Raw genomic sequence first — 13733 nt, forward strand, 5'->3', positions numbered from 1 at the left:
ACCTGTCTACAGATCCACATTGTTTTGAAAAACTCATTACAAACTTCAAAAGACTTTGTTGGACAGTTATCCAAAGATCTTGACCATACATTGTTCTTCTGTCTCTTGTTAAATTAACCCTAGCCTGAATGAATCTATTAATTTTTTACATTTAAAATTTCTCATTTAAAGATTTACCAATGTTGTTTCTTGTCCTACAGTGTGTATATAAACGCAGGGAACGCCAGTTCCTGTATTACATCTTGCCTGAAGAAGGGGCCTGAGTTGCCTCGAAAGCTTGCATATTGTAATCTTTTTAGTTAGCCAATAAAAGGTGTCATTTTGCTTGGCTTTTCTCTAAATTAAGGTTACAATAATACTCAAAGTCTGGGTTGATACAGCTCAATAATATTTCCTGCATTGTCATCCGATGATTCTAACATCCATATTTATTATTTTATCTTAATAATAATAATAATAAATTTTATTTATATTGCACTTTATATTTTAGCAATCCCAAAGTGCTACAGAGTAAAAATAGAATAATAAAATAAAAAAAAAGAACAGAAGAGTCTATAAAATACTTTAACAAAGTAGTTGTTACAAGATATATTTGGCACATTTCTCATAAAAAACTGACAAATTTCTCATTCAAAAGGTTATGTAAGGATGATAACAAAGCAACTTCTGTAAAAAATGTGTTTTTTCACCTTGTGCCTGCTGTATTGAATATAAGTGATTCATTTTCCATTTTACCAAGAAAACTGGAAAAGTGTGTTGTTATCTTGTGGTTCAAAAGTAGATGTTCATCATGCTGCTTTTAACATCTTAGCTGTTGCAACCAGTGGTTCTGTTTTTTTGTTGAATCTGCATGTAAGTCTAACTGGTCATTCTCTATGGATGTTTTCATTTTAACCAGGTGCTCAAGCAGTGTTTTTCTTTTAACAAGCCTGTGCTGTGGCAACAACACTGCAGTCTAGTTCTGATTTTTGGGAAATTGATTTTTTAGGTTGAAGCCATAGTATGAAAGAGCAATTCACAAGTAATTAAGCAGCAAGAGGTTTTTTCAGTACTTCCAGGTATTTTGATTTCCTTGTGGTGCGGTTAATGTACCACTTGAACTGATAAAAAATTGCAGAAACTTGCTGCGGGATTGTTTGTAAGCTGTGACACTCAAGTATTCCTCTTCCATGGATGTTTGTGCTTAAATGATTTTTGCCTTCTATTTGACCGTAAGTGGGATAATCATCCTTGACTAGTCTTTATACTAATATCACCGGTGCTGTTCTTTATTTTTTTTGTGAGTTTCTTTTAAATTATTAAGACAAAGTATGTATCTAACTTGATTTTTTTTTACAATGACGAATCTGATTCTAATTTGTTTTCCTCTAAATAAGTTTTTGAGCAGATGATTATTATTTCATGTTATTCCATGATGCCATCTTTGTTTTGTCATGGGCAGCAATAATTTATAGTGTTAGCATAGCTTGTTGCTATGATGATTGTACCCAGAATGTGTGTGATGTCATCAGAGCAACCTCATGAAAGCTGTTGTGTACATTCCTGAATCAACTGAGAATTGGATTATTACATGCCTGAAAAGGCCCATATAAACTGGTCAGTATTATATCAATTTCCTTAAATATTTCCAGCAGCCAATCAGAGAAACATGTCAAGGAAAGTGGTCATCTATCCCCGTTCTGCTTCAAAGACAAAGGCTGCTTTGCAAAACTGTGGATTCATACCCACCCTGCTCTCCAAATCTTATTACCACCCCTTCTGTATTTATTTACCTTCTGCTATGCATTACTCTCAAGGGGAGGCAAGAAATTTAAAAAAATCAAATTCACACAGTATGGAAAAATGTATTTAACAATCTAACAAAGAAATCAAGACAAAAAAAACTTTAAACAAGGACTAACTAAACAAAAAAACTGAAAAACTGATAGTGAGGAAGGTCAAATTTAAAGAGGGAAATGAGACAAACAAAAGCAAGACAATAAGAAAATGTCAATAAAAACACCCAAAAATTAAGAATAATTAGCAAGCCAAAAAATTGCACACCTTTGAGCAAAAGCAAATGAGAGAAAGAATTCCAATGCCTCTTACAATTACTCAAAATGTTCCAAGTTTAAACACAAGGATGACAGCACAATCAAAACCAGAAAAAAAAATAAAAATCAAAAATGTGTTATCATAAATTGAAAACCTTAACAATCAATAACTTCACTACATAAGACCTACTCAAGGATGCAACTGAAGGAACCGCCAGCTTTTAACTCTCTCGTGTGACTGCCACCTTATTATGTAAGCTAATAAACTAGACATAGACCATATTATTCTTATAAATATCCTTAGACAATGGGTGGACCTCTCAGGCTGTGTCTTAAATTGGTTTCAGTCATCTTTAACACATAGAAAATCTTTGTTAGTTGTGGTGCTTGTACTTTTGTAGTCAGCTCCCCTTATATAGAATGCATTTACCTTCCTCAGGTGTCCACATGTTGATCTAGATATGACTTACCTGTGTGCAATAAACTTAATTAAAACTACTCAGAGTCATATATAATTGTTCTTACTTCACTTAAACTTAAAGATTAACCATTTCTGTAAGCTCTACAGCTTTAATCAAGATATGTTAATATGCTTTTGAATGAGTTTAAAATATGTCACGTGTTTTCCATAAACTGATAATTAACATATAGTATCGTTCACAGAACCACTACCATACTAAAAGTCATAAGGCACTTTAATTCCTCATCATTAGGAAGAACAAATTTTATAATTTATAGCATATTAAAATTATACTGCCATCAAAAAGTACTTTACAAATATTAAGATACTGTAAAAATTGGTCAAAGCAATTTGAGTGCATTGTTCAGGATGTCATACTGAGTCAGAGTCTGGTGCTGAACCAGAGTCATTATGGTTTAAAGTCCTGTAAATTAACTACCAGGTAATAGTCTGTAATATGTGGCAGATGATAACCCAAACTACTGTATTTCCAGTTCTATTAGTAAAAAACAAGCAGGTGTAATTGCAGTGAGCTATGGAACATACAAAAGAGATGCTACAGTATTAGAGAAATATTAGTCTAAAATATCCAATTCCTGCTGATTCAACTTGAAGGGAAGATCAGGATATGATGAAAACCTCAACACACTCTGGTGGTGACAGAAGTAAGTTGTTGGTGATATAAAGGTGTGGGGTATGTTTTCACAGTACACATTGTATTCCTTGATATAAGTACAGGGAGATTCTAAAGGTGCCACGAGTTATGATGTGTTACTCACATAATAATGAAGTGATAAAAATGAAATAAATACAGTGCATACCTTGATTGATGTGTAAACAATCCAATTACATTTGGTGTTGGAAATGGTTGCCTTGTTCTTGCAAACACAGATCAACATGGGGCTCCATTTTGGCAAATGTATCTGCAAGCATTGTAGGGATGATGGCAGCAATTTCCTGTTCAATGTTTCACTGTAATTGTTCCAGCGTGTGAGGCTTGTTCTTTCCTTTTAGCGCTCCCCAAAGCAAGAAATCTGAAGGTGACAGGCCCAGTGAATGAGTTGGCCATAGTCCCTTTGAAATGACCCAATTGCCAAAAAAACAATTCCATTTGTGCCATGCTGTGAGCTGACGTGTGACAGGTTGCTCCATCTTGCTGGAAATAACCTTCACTGATATCACGGTCATCCAGTTCATTCACAAATAAATCAAAAAGAGCACCATGATTTACTCGTTTATACATTTATCCAGGAATACTGTGATCTTTACTTCATTTGGATTGCTTCAACACTGAACATCATTTCTGATCAGGTTGCAGTAGTGTACCCATCTGTAAGCAGGCTTTTCATCAGCATAATGGACCACACTATAAAGATAGGAAAGTCCCGGAATGATTCCAGGAACAAAACTCTGAACTCAAGTCAACAGATACCCTTCCATCAGAGATGAGATGAAATTAACAATTTGGAGTGGAGATCCACCACCAAGCAACAGGCAACTAATATAGAACACAGTGAAGCTGAAATAATTCAGTATAAAGTAAGCAAATCTTGTAAACCTGGCACTCAGTATGCAGAAGACAATGCACAGTGTTCCACAAAGGCGACACCTACACACTATGTGCACCTTTCTATGCTCATCTGCAAATCTGCACGTTGCATGGGGCAAAGGTTGATGATCAAATGAAGAGAAAGAGAAATATGGCACATATAACAAAGAGTTTGAGGATTACTCACTTAAAGTCTGGAGATCCGGTCTTAACTGGTGTCCGGTTGGAGCAGAAAACAAACAACAAGGTGAAAACACTTGACTGAGATACAGAATATGTTCATACTTACATACCACCTCATAAACAGAAGTACCAAGGACAACTAGTTACTTAGCAAACATTATCCCACCATATAAAAAAGGAACTGGGTTGATCAAGTAACTATAAGCTTAAAATACATCACGGGTAAATTCATGGAAGAAATTATGAAGGAAAAGATCGAGCAACATATATCTAGAAGAGGGTGTATTAGAAAGGTACATTTGATTTTATTTATCTTGATTTTTAGAAGGCTTTTGATAAGATACCTCATAAAAGATTATTGATAAAACTGAAAGATTCTGATTTCAAATTACACTGCATAGCTGGGTACAAAATTAACTAAAACACAGAAGGAAAAGTGTTATGGGAAACTTTTTCTGAAATAGGTGATGTTAAAGTAGTGTCACTAAAGTATCAGTGCTGGAACCACTGTCCTTTTAAATATACCTACTTTAAGTGACCTAGATAAGAATTTAAACACCAAGTTGGTTAAATTGGCAGATGATACCACACTTGGTGGATGAACAGGTAATGCAAAATCAGATAAATTGTTAAAAAGGAATGTCTACAGCATACAACCTTGGGCAGATTTGGAGGTGATGAAATTTAATGTAAGTAAAAGTGAAGTGTTACATGTAGGAAGTGGAAATGTTAGACCTGAATACACAGTGGGAGTTTGAAACTTGAAAGTACACGTTATGAGAAGGTTCTAGTAATCATAATACACTCATCAGTATCTCCATCCAGAAAGTGCCTAGAAGTGATCATGAAAACTAATATAATGTTATATTATACGGCACAATGTGTGGAGTACAAGTCAAAGGAGGCTATGGCTAAATTATGTAATGCACTAGTGAGGAATCAGAGTACTGTGTACAGTTTTGGTCTTCATGTTGCAAAAAAGACATAGAAACACTAGAGAAAGTTCAGAGGAGAGCAATAGGCTGATTCTGATACTGAATCATTTCAGATTAAGCAAGATCGGGACATAGTTGGAAACTTGTTAAAAGAAAATTGTGCACAACAGTTAAAATATATTCTTCACACAAAGAACCAAATACACATAAATTACTAAGTAGTGTGGCCCTTCAAATTTCCAATTGATGCTATTTTGGAGAATCTAAGTAACTATTTGGCCCGCTAATTAGGTTGAATGGCCAGTTCCTATCTCAATTGTTCTAAACAGTTATCACTGACTGGATCAATACATGATCAAATAATCAGAAACAAAAAATAATGTATGAAAATTAAAATACTATGTATATATCAATTAATCCTTATCATTTAAGTAACTTACGTATACCATCACAATGCACTTTATAATAATATATATTAAAACATTGTGACAAACATTAAAACCAGCAATGAAGCAACAAAAAAACAAACAAACAAAAACAAAATTACACAAATTGTGAAAATGCTGAAATAAACAGTAGAAACCGAAGTAAAATACCGGTACAGAAAAAAAAATAAAGAAAAAAAACATAGAAAAATTGCCAATTTCTCTCTATTATAAAAAAAAATCTTGGAAGGAGACAAGACGCAATTGTCTCAGAGACACTTTCACGTCCCACGAGACGAGTCTTCGTGCCAAGTGATGTAACCACGCCTGGGGCTGGAAGCCCCGTGAGACAAGAGCTTATGCAAAGAGATTTGGAAAAGTCCTGCATGGTTATGTCAGACACATTTCTTTTAGAGAGAAAGAAATGATATTCACTCACAGGCAGTTATATGTTGCGTTGTCATGATGTAATTCCAAACATGGAATCAAAATTCAATGCGATATTGATGAAAAGGTACCAGCGAAAAGAGATTGAATATATAGACATAGGTGATATGACACAAGTGCACTACGCGAGATGCAGATCACGCGCATGGCAGCAGCAGCAAGCCAGCAGCTGATCGAGAAAAGAGGAGGTAAAAAAAAACTATGTGTTTCCCATTGTATAACCGTTTAAGAGGGGGTGTCGGAGGAGCGATCACATCTCCTTGGGGTGCGTTCAGCCCCCCTCTTCACAACGCGTGGCAGAAACGCGAAGTGGTTGGTGCGTGGTGCAGGCTTGGGTAAGCAAAACGAGCAGGGGGCAAAGCCCCCTAGAACTTTTAAAAGAAGAAATTGAGGGGTCGTTTCAAATGCACAGCAGTAATAAAGAGTTCCAGAATGTGGGGCCTATGGCACTGAATGACCATCCAGCCCCACTGATAAAGTGAGTTTCATTTGGGAGCATTAGTAGTCCTGGGCCAGATAATACCGGGTGAGGGTAAAGGAGTTCACCTAGGTCAGTAGGGGCTATACCAAGACTTTGAAGGCAATAAAGACGAGTTTGGATTTTCTACAAGAACAAATTTTTTAGCTGACCCAGAACAGGAGTGAATTTCTCTGTACATTTAGCGTGCAAGAACCCTCGCAGTCTATGAAATCTAACAAATATTTTAACTGAAAGAGCCCTGAATGGGGAATTTCTGCAATAAAATGAGAGGTAATTATACACATTCATAAAATCCACATATTATGGAATACTTTTATCAAATAATACAATTTTAAAACAATCACATCTTATCCTAGTCATGTGAAATATGGTCCAAGATTTAAATAATAACTAATGTGAGGAATCCAAAATGATCAGGATTAAAAAAAACTGCACTACTGCTAAATACAGCAGAGCACTATTTTAAAGCAGCCTTTTAAACTTAGTAAATGTAAACAGAACAGCTGTTTCTGTAAGCATATGGAAAAGACACAAACATGAGTCTTCCAACAGTAGCAGTCACATTCAGCAACCAAAAACGTAAGTTAACAACAATATCATGAAAGAACCTTCTGGTCAAAGGTAAGTACAGTGCTGTGCACTTCATTTTAGTACCTTAAGTGTAATCTTTGAAATAACAACCTTCAATCGGGCATATTAGTTTAATCGAGCTATGAAATTTAATTTTGCAGAATAAATTCTAATTCTCTGCATCCACTGCGAACCTTAACAAATCCAAAGCTTTCTATTTTTCTCATGAACATGTTTATATCAAATTTAAAATGTTAGTGGGCTTAATAATACAAGGATCATTTTTACGTAGCTCAGAAACTCTGACAAAGTCAGATTCTTCAGAATAAGATCGTATGTTAATTAATGGTATTAATTCCTAAACTGGATGCTTGCTTTAAGGTATTTTGCAAATCGCTTCTTTATTCCACTTTTCAAATGACTGGCTTTTCACCTTACAACCTGCAGAACATTTCTACATTCAGTATAACAGCCGTTTAATTTTTAATTAAACAACCTCATTTCATATACACAGACAAAAGCTGCAGTAGCTGGTCTTTCCTTTGTTATTCGATTTCCCACTGCAGCAGCGGACTGTACGGTACTGTGATGTTTTCCGGGCCAGTGTCTGTCACGCACGCAGGAACGGTGTCATGGGACAGTAGCACGTGCCCATGGGCCAGAGTCATACCTTGCGTTACAGGTTACCGAGGTTCCTTCACATACTCCATAGCACGCCGTGCATAGGAGCAGTATGGTCCAACTAAATGGCACAGGACGGCCGTTACGCAAGTGCAGTTGCTGTTGTAACACGTACCCCTTTTTTTCTTGTTCTTCTGAATATAAACAGTATTATACCACAATACTTAATATTTGCAATTAAAACGGACGCAAAACAAAACCAAAAAAATAAAGAGGGTTACAGCAGCCTTCCGTTCAGTTTTTAACCATGATAAAAACCTTAAGTGTTGCGGTCACAGATTTCTTAAACAAGGTCCAACTGTCTGACATTTATAAAATTATTCATTGATCCATGTACACTACTGAAACATCTTTACTGAAAATCACACTTTTTATAACAGTTGTAGCTTTTGATGTCATTACAGAGCTAACAGTATAAAGAATGTACTAAGCATTTATACATTTAATTTTCTAATTTTGTCATCAGGGTCACCACAAGCTTATGAACTCCTCAAAATTATGTTACCTCCTGTATCTCACCCCAGACCTCATATATACAGACACCCCCATGTCAAGAATGATGAAGTAAACACCACACTCACGTTTACTGTTGTCAATGATTTTATTTTAAAAACAAAACAATGCAAAAGAGAATTATAGATAAAAACTTCTGCAATGTTCAAATTCTTTTTGCATTATTTTTACATTTAGTGCAAGTTCCTGGTGTAAGCAAGTACTGGTGAGGAAGGCAGGCTCTATTGTAGGCACGAAGCTGGACAGTTTGACATCCGTGGCAGAGCAATGGGCGCTGAGCAGGCTCTTGTCAATCATGGAGAATCCACTGCATCCACTAAACAGTATCATCTCCAGACAGAGGAGCAGCCTCAGCGACAGACTGCTGTCAATGTCCTGCTCCACTGACAGACTGAGGAGATCGTTCCTCCCCCACACTATGTGACTCTTCAATTCCGGAGTTTGGGTAAACGTTAACACCGTTCAAGATTATTATCTATTATACCTGCCTCGCACTCTCCATCTTGCATTTTTTAACTTGCACTGTAGTATGCTGCTGCTGGAGTATTTGAATTTCCCCTTGGGGATTAATAAAGTATCTATCTATCTATCTATCTATCTATCTATCTATCTATCTATCTATCTATCTATCTATCTATCTATCTAGTTCCGCTTTGTATCTGCAAAGCCTCTCACATTTGCGCAATATGTCAATTGTGATCTATAACAATATAATACAAAAACAGACAAATTTATCAGAAGATAATGACAATATAGCAAAGTACAGTTTACCTTTTTTTGATTAAAAGTTAAATGGGGGAAGGGGCATTGGCCCGCGAAAGTCGTACAGTACAGTAGACTCAATGCTTGAACCCCTGCTGCTGCTCCGCGGAACCAACACGCTGCAAAATTTGAAGACAATTGTTTTTTCTAGGGTCTTTAAATACTCACCTTTACTCACGCACAAAGTGAAAAAAGTGAAAAACAAACATTCATAAAGAGGGAGAAGGTGCTGCAAAATTGTACTATACAGCCCCTTTGGGGAAAAAATAGTTCTAGGGTAAAAATGACAATTTAATTAACTGCCATACAAAACTAACACGCAACACTTGGCACTCATTATAATTCAAACATTGTTAGCATTACGTATTGTAGTTTAATGCTGTTTAAATTCAGAAGAACAAAAAATGTGTTATAACGGCAAATGAACTTGCGTATTAATGTCCCTGACTATTGTAATGAACGTTCTGTGCGATTAGGGGGCCAGGCATGCTATAATATGTGTGAAGGCACCTCAGTAACCTGTAATGCATGACAATAATTACTGGCCCGTAGACCAGAGACACGAGCCCGTGAGCGCGTTCCCGTGACACACTGGCTTGAACGTGCGTGCCAGTGTAACAGTACAGTACACTTAACACTCCAACCCTACGGCAGCTCCTGAAAAGAAAGAGCGAAGTTCCCCTACTGATCCTTCATCGCTTCTTAAATCTTGCGAGGCATATTACCAGTTTCGATACATTTTTGATGGCACATTAAAATGATTCGGAGATTATATGCATTGATGGGACGCGTACTTTTTAAAATTTTATATGAAAATTCGTGGAGTCTTTGGGTTGAACATACGATACGCAAGTAGTTCTTTATGGCTACGTGACAGTCGTCCAGCTCTTGGCTCCTGCATACAGCTGGCTTTTTTTTTTTTTTTACTTAGCTACCAAATGTTGGGGAAGTAGTAAACAATTTCCCAAAAAAGCACATGACGTATTTCAAATCTGCAGGAAGGTCGTTTACAAAACGCATGTCTCTTACGTTTCATGGCAATACACCGAAAAACGTGGCCGTAATTTAACTGTTAAATAACTGGCTGCGGAGATGCCAATCGCCTAACGGTGTAAAAAAAACTGACACCAGCATAGCCCACTGTATGGTTTTGTTTCAGTTAAACGAATGCAATCAACAATTTAACATATCCTCATTCAAGTCATTTCATTCTTAAAACTCATCTTCGAATTGCCCCAATAACCAGCTGGTTCGGTGCTGCAATACCCTGCATTTTTACTTTTCTTACCTACATGTAGTTTCGCACGGCCAGACATGCATTTTCGTTTGAGAATAACGTCTGGCCCCGCGAGACAAACATAAGTGGAACTAACACGACACTTGCATATATCCATCCATCCATTTTCCAACCCGCTGAATCCGAACACAGGGTCACGGGGGTCTGCTGGAGCCAATCCCAGCCAACACAGGGCACAAGGCAGGGAACCAATCCTGGGCAGGGTGCCAACCCACCGCAGGACACACACAAACACACCCACACACCAAGCACACACTAGGGCCAATTTAGAATCACCACTTGCATATATTAAAACAAATTTATCAGCACTTTTTATTAAATAAATTTATTTACACAGGACAAATTACAAAGCAGCTTTTTCTTGTTCAAATCTCCCACCACTTAAATCGTTACTCTCAACAGAGTTACAAATGCTATTAATAGAATATCCATTAAACATAACAAAATATTTTTGTCGAAAAACGTTTATATTGTCATATTCTCTTTTTTCATAACTTCGATCACACCCTTCACAACACGACACTTGCATATATTAAAACAAATTTATCAACACTTTTTATTAAACAAATTTATTTACACAGGACAAATTACAAAGCAGCTTTTTCTTTTTCAAATCTCCCACCACTTAAATCGTTACTCTCAATAGAGTTACAAATGCTATTAATAGAATATCCATTAAACATAACAAAATATTTTTGTCGAAAAACGTTAATATTGTCATACAATAAGTTTCCATCCAGTTTTTCATGTACTACTGTATACGATAGCAAGAGTTAAACAAACTAAGACGCCTCACTCAAGGATTCCCGGCTCTTTCAATTAGTATTTACTTTTGCACTGTATCATTATAATCGCTCCTGTTATTAGTATTATAATTAACCCTTATCTTTTTTTGTGATCACATTTAATAGTCTTAAATGTTTTCTTTGGTCTGACTTAATTAAAACGGAGTAGACGGAAAATAAAGGTTTATCCCTGTACTTTGCCATGATATAGGTAAGCACATTTGAGAAAGATAAGGTGAGATCCTTAAATCACAGATGTTATTATTCGATCAAGTATTGAAATATTTCATAAGCTGTTGGGCGGCAAAGAAAAGAAAACTTCAGCAACTGCCTCCTCCCCCAAAGCAGAAGGTGATTAATTATGAAGAATTAAGCGATTATCTGCTGAGAAAAAGAAAAGGATTTGAAGATAATATCCGAAAAAATCGTACAGTTATTAGTAATTGGATAAAGTATGCACAATGGGAGGAAAGTTTGAAAAAAGTACAAAGGGCACGTTCAATTTACGAACGTGCATTAGATGTAGATCACAGAAATGTTGCTCTTTGGCTCAAGTATGCAGACATGGAAATGAAGAATCGACAGGTGAACCATGCCAGAAATATTTGGGACAGAGCTACCACTATCCTCCCTCGGGTCAACCAGTTTTGGTACAAGTATACATATATGGAAGAAATGTTGGGAAATGTTGCTGGTTGTCGCCAGGTGTTTGAGCGATGGATGGAATGGCAGCCAGATGAGCAGGCCTGGCACTCCTACATCAATTTTGAATTAAAATACAAAGAAGTGGAAAAAGCCCGCAATATTTACGAGAAATTTGTATTTGTACACCCAGAGGTGAAAAACTGGATTAAATATGCTCGTTTTGAAGATAAACATGGATATATTGCTCATGCTAGAAAAGTGTTTGAAAGAGCAGTGGAATTCTTTGGGGAGGAATATATGGATGAACAACTGTTTGTGGCATTTGCAAAGTTTGAGGAAAAACAAAAGGAGTCTGAAAGAGTCAGAGTAATCTACAAATATGCTTTGGACAAGATTCCTAAACAACAAGCTCAGGAGCTCTTCAACAACTATACAATATTTGAGAAGAAATTTGGAGATAGGAGGGGAATTGAAGATGTAATAGTTAGCAAGAGACGCTTTCAGAATGAAGAGGAAGTTAAGGCAAATCCTCACAATTATGATGACTAGTTTGATTACTTGAGACTTGTTGAAAGTGACACAGATTCAGACACTGTTCGAGAAGTCTATGAAAGAGCTATTTCGAATGTCCCACCAATCTCAGAGAAGATGTGTAACAGGTGTATAAAATAAAAAGTTTAGTTGTTTGGAGCTTCACTAAATCCTGATAACATTCATTGTGTTTTGTGTTTTCTGTAGTGGTCCTGTTATATTTCCCTACTCTGTTTGTTGTGTTATGTTACGTCATCAGCGTGCGTCTCTCCCAGTAGTGACGGGCGGAGTGAAGCCTCAAGAAGCATTGTCGCTAGAAGCTTCGACGCATTTGACAGTCACCTCTCTAGCGACACCTCCTGGCCATTTTCATTAATGTTACACAAACTCATGATCCACTTCAATGACGTCAGTTAAAACTTACTGCTTTTATTTTTTCGCTGCTACAGATTGACAACGAAGAGAAGAGTTCGTCAGCAGCTTCTAGTGTCTGATGTCTAAATATATATATATATATATATATATATATATATATATATATATGTATAAAACTAACGCCGACAGGCAGAATGCATACGATTGCAAGAGTTAAACAAAATAAGACGCCTCACTCAAGGATTCCCGGCTCTTTCAATTAGTGTTTACTTTTGCACTGTATCATTATAATCGCTCCTGTTATTAGTGTTATAATTAAACCTCATCTTTTCTTGAGATCACATTTAATAGCCTTAAATGTTTTCTTTGGTCTGACTTAATTAAAACGGAGTAGACGGAAAATAAAGGCTTATCCCTGTACTTTGCCATGATATAGGTAAGCACATTTGAGAAAGAAAAGGTAAAATCCTAAAATCACAGATGTTATTATTCGATCAAGTATTGAAATATTTCATTTATTACTACTTTACAATATTTTGTGGAGCACAAAAGTAACGAGTTCGCTATACAGAAAAGACGCCGTCAGTGACTCAATTAACTAAGGTGGTTGCTTTTCAAATTCTGAGCGTAGTGCTAGCCCGAGTTCGATCCGAATTGAAGACTCATCAAAATTAATAAAAAATGATCTGGAGTGAAATCTTTATAACCAATTTGAACTAAATAATTTTGAGAGATACTGTGGAAGGATCGCATACGAGATCTGTTCGGGAATCGTCCCCACTTCGAATCGCCGTCAAAATGCAATGACTAATTACGTAAGGCAGCTCACGTGTTTACATTAATCCATCTTCTATTCATTGCCATTTGACGTCCACGAACCCCTCCATTGAATAAAGTGATAACAAACCCACTGTGGTAGATCAGGTTGAATTTGCTCTGCTGCACCAAACATTCTAAGGTGTCAATCCGGAACACATCGTAGAGGCTGAGAGACACGGCGCAGATCAGTCACTGGCACACAGACACACACGGGACACTCCAAGGTGAGCAGTGCATGTATC

The sequence above is a fragment of the Erpetoichthys calabaricus genome, chromosome 11, assembly GCF_900747795.2.
Source record: "Erpetoichthys calabaricus chromosome 11, fErpCal1.3, whole genome shotgun sequence".
NCBI lineage: Eukaryota > Metazoa > Chordata > Cladistia > Polypteriformes > Polypteridae > Erpetoichthys > Erpetoichthys calabaricus.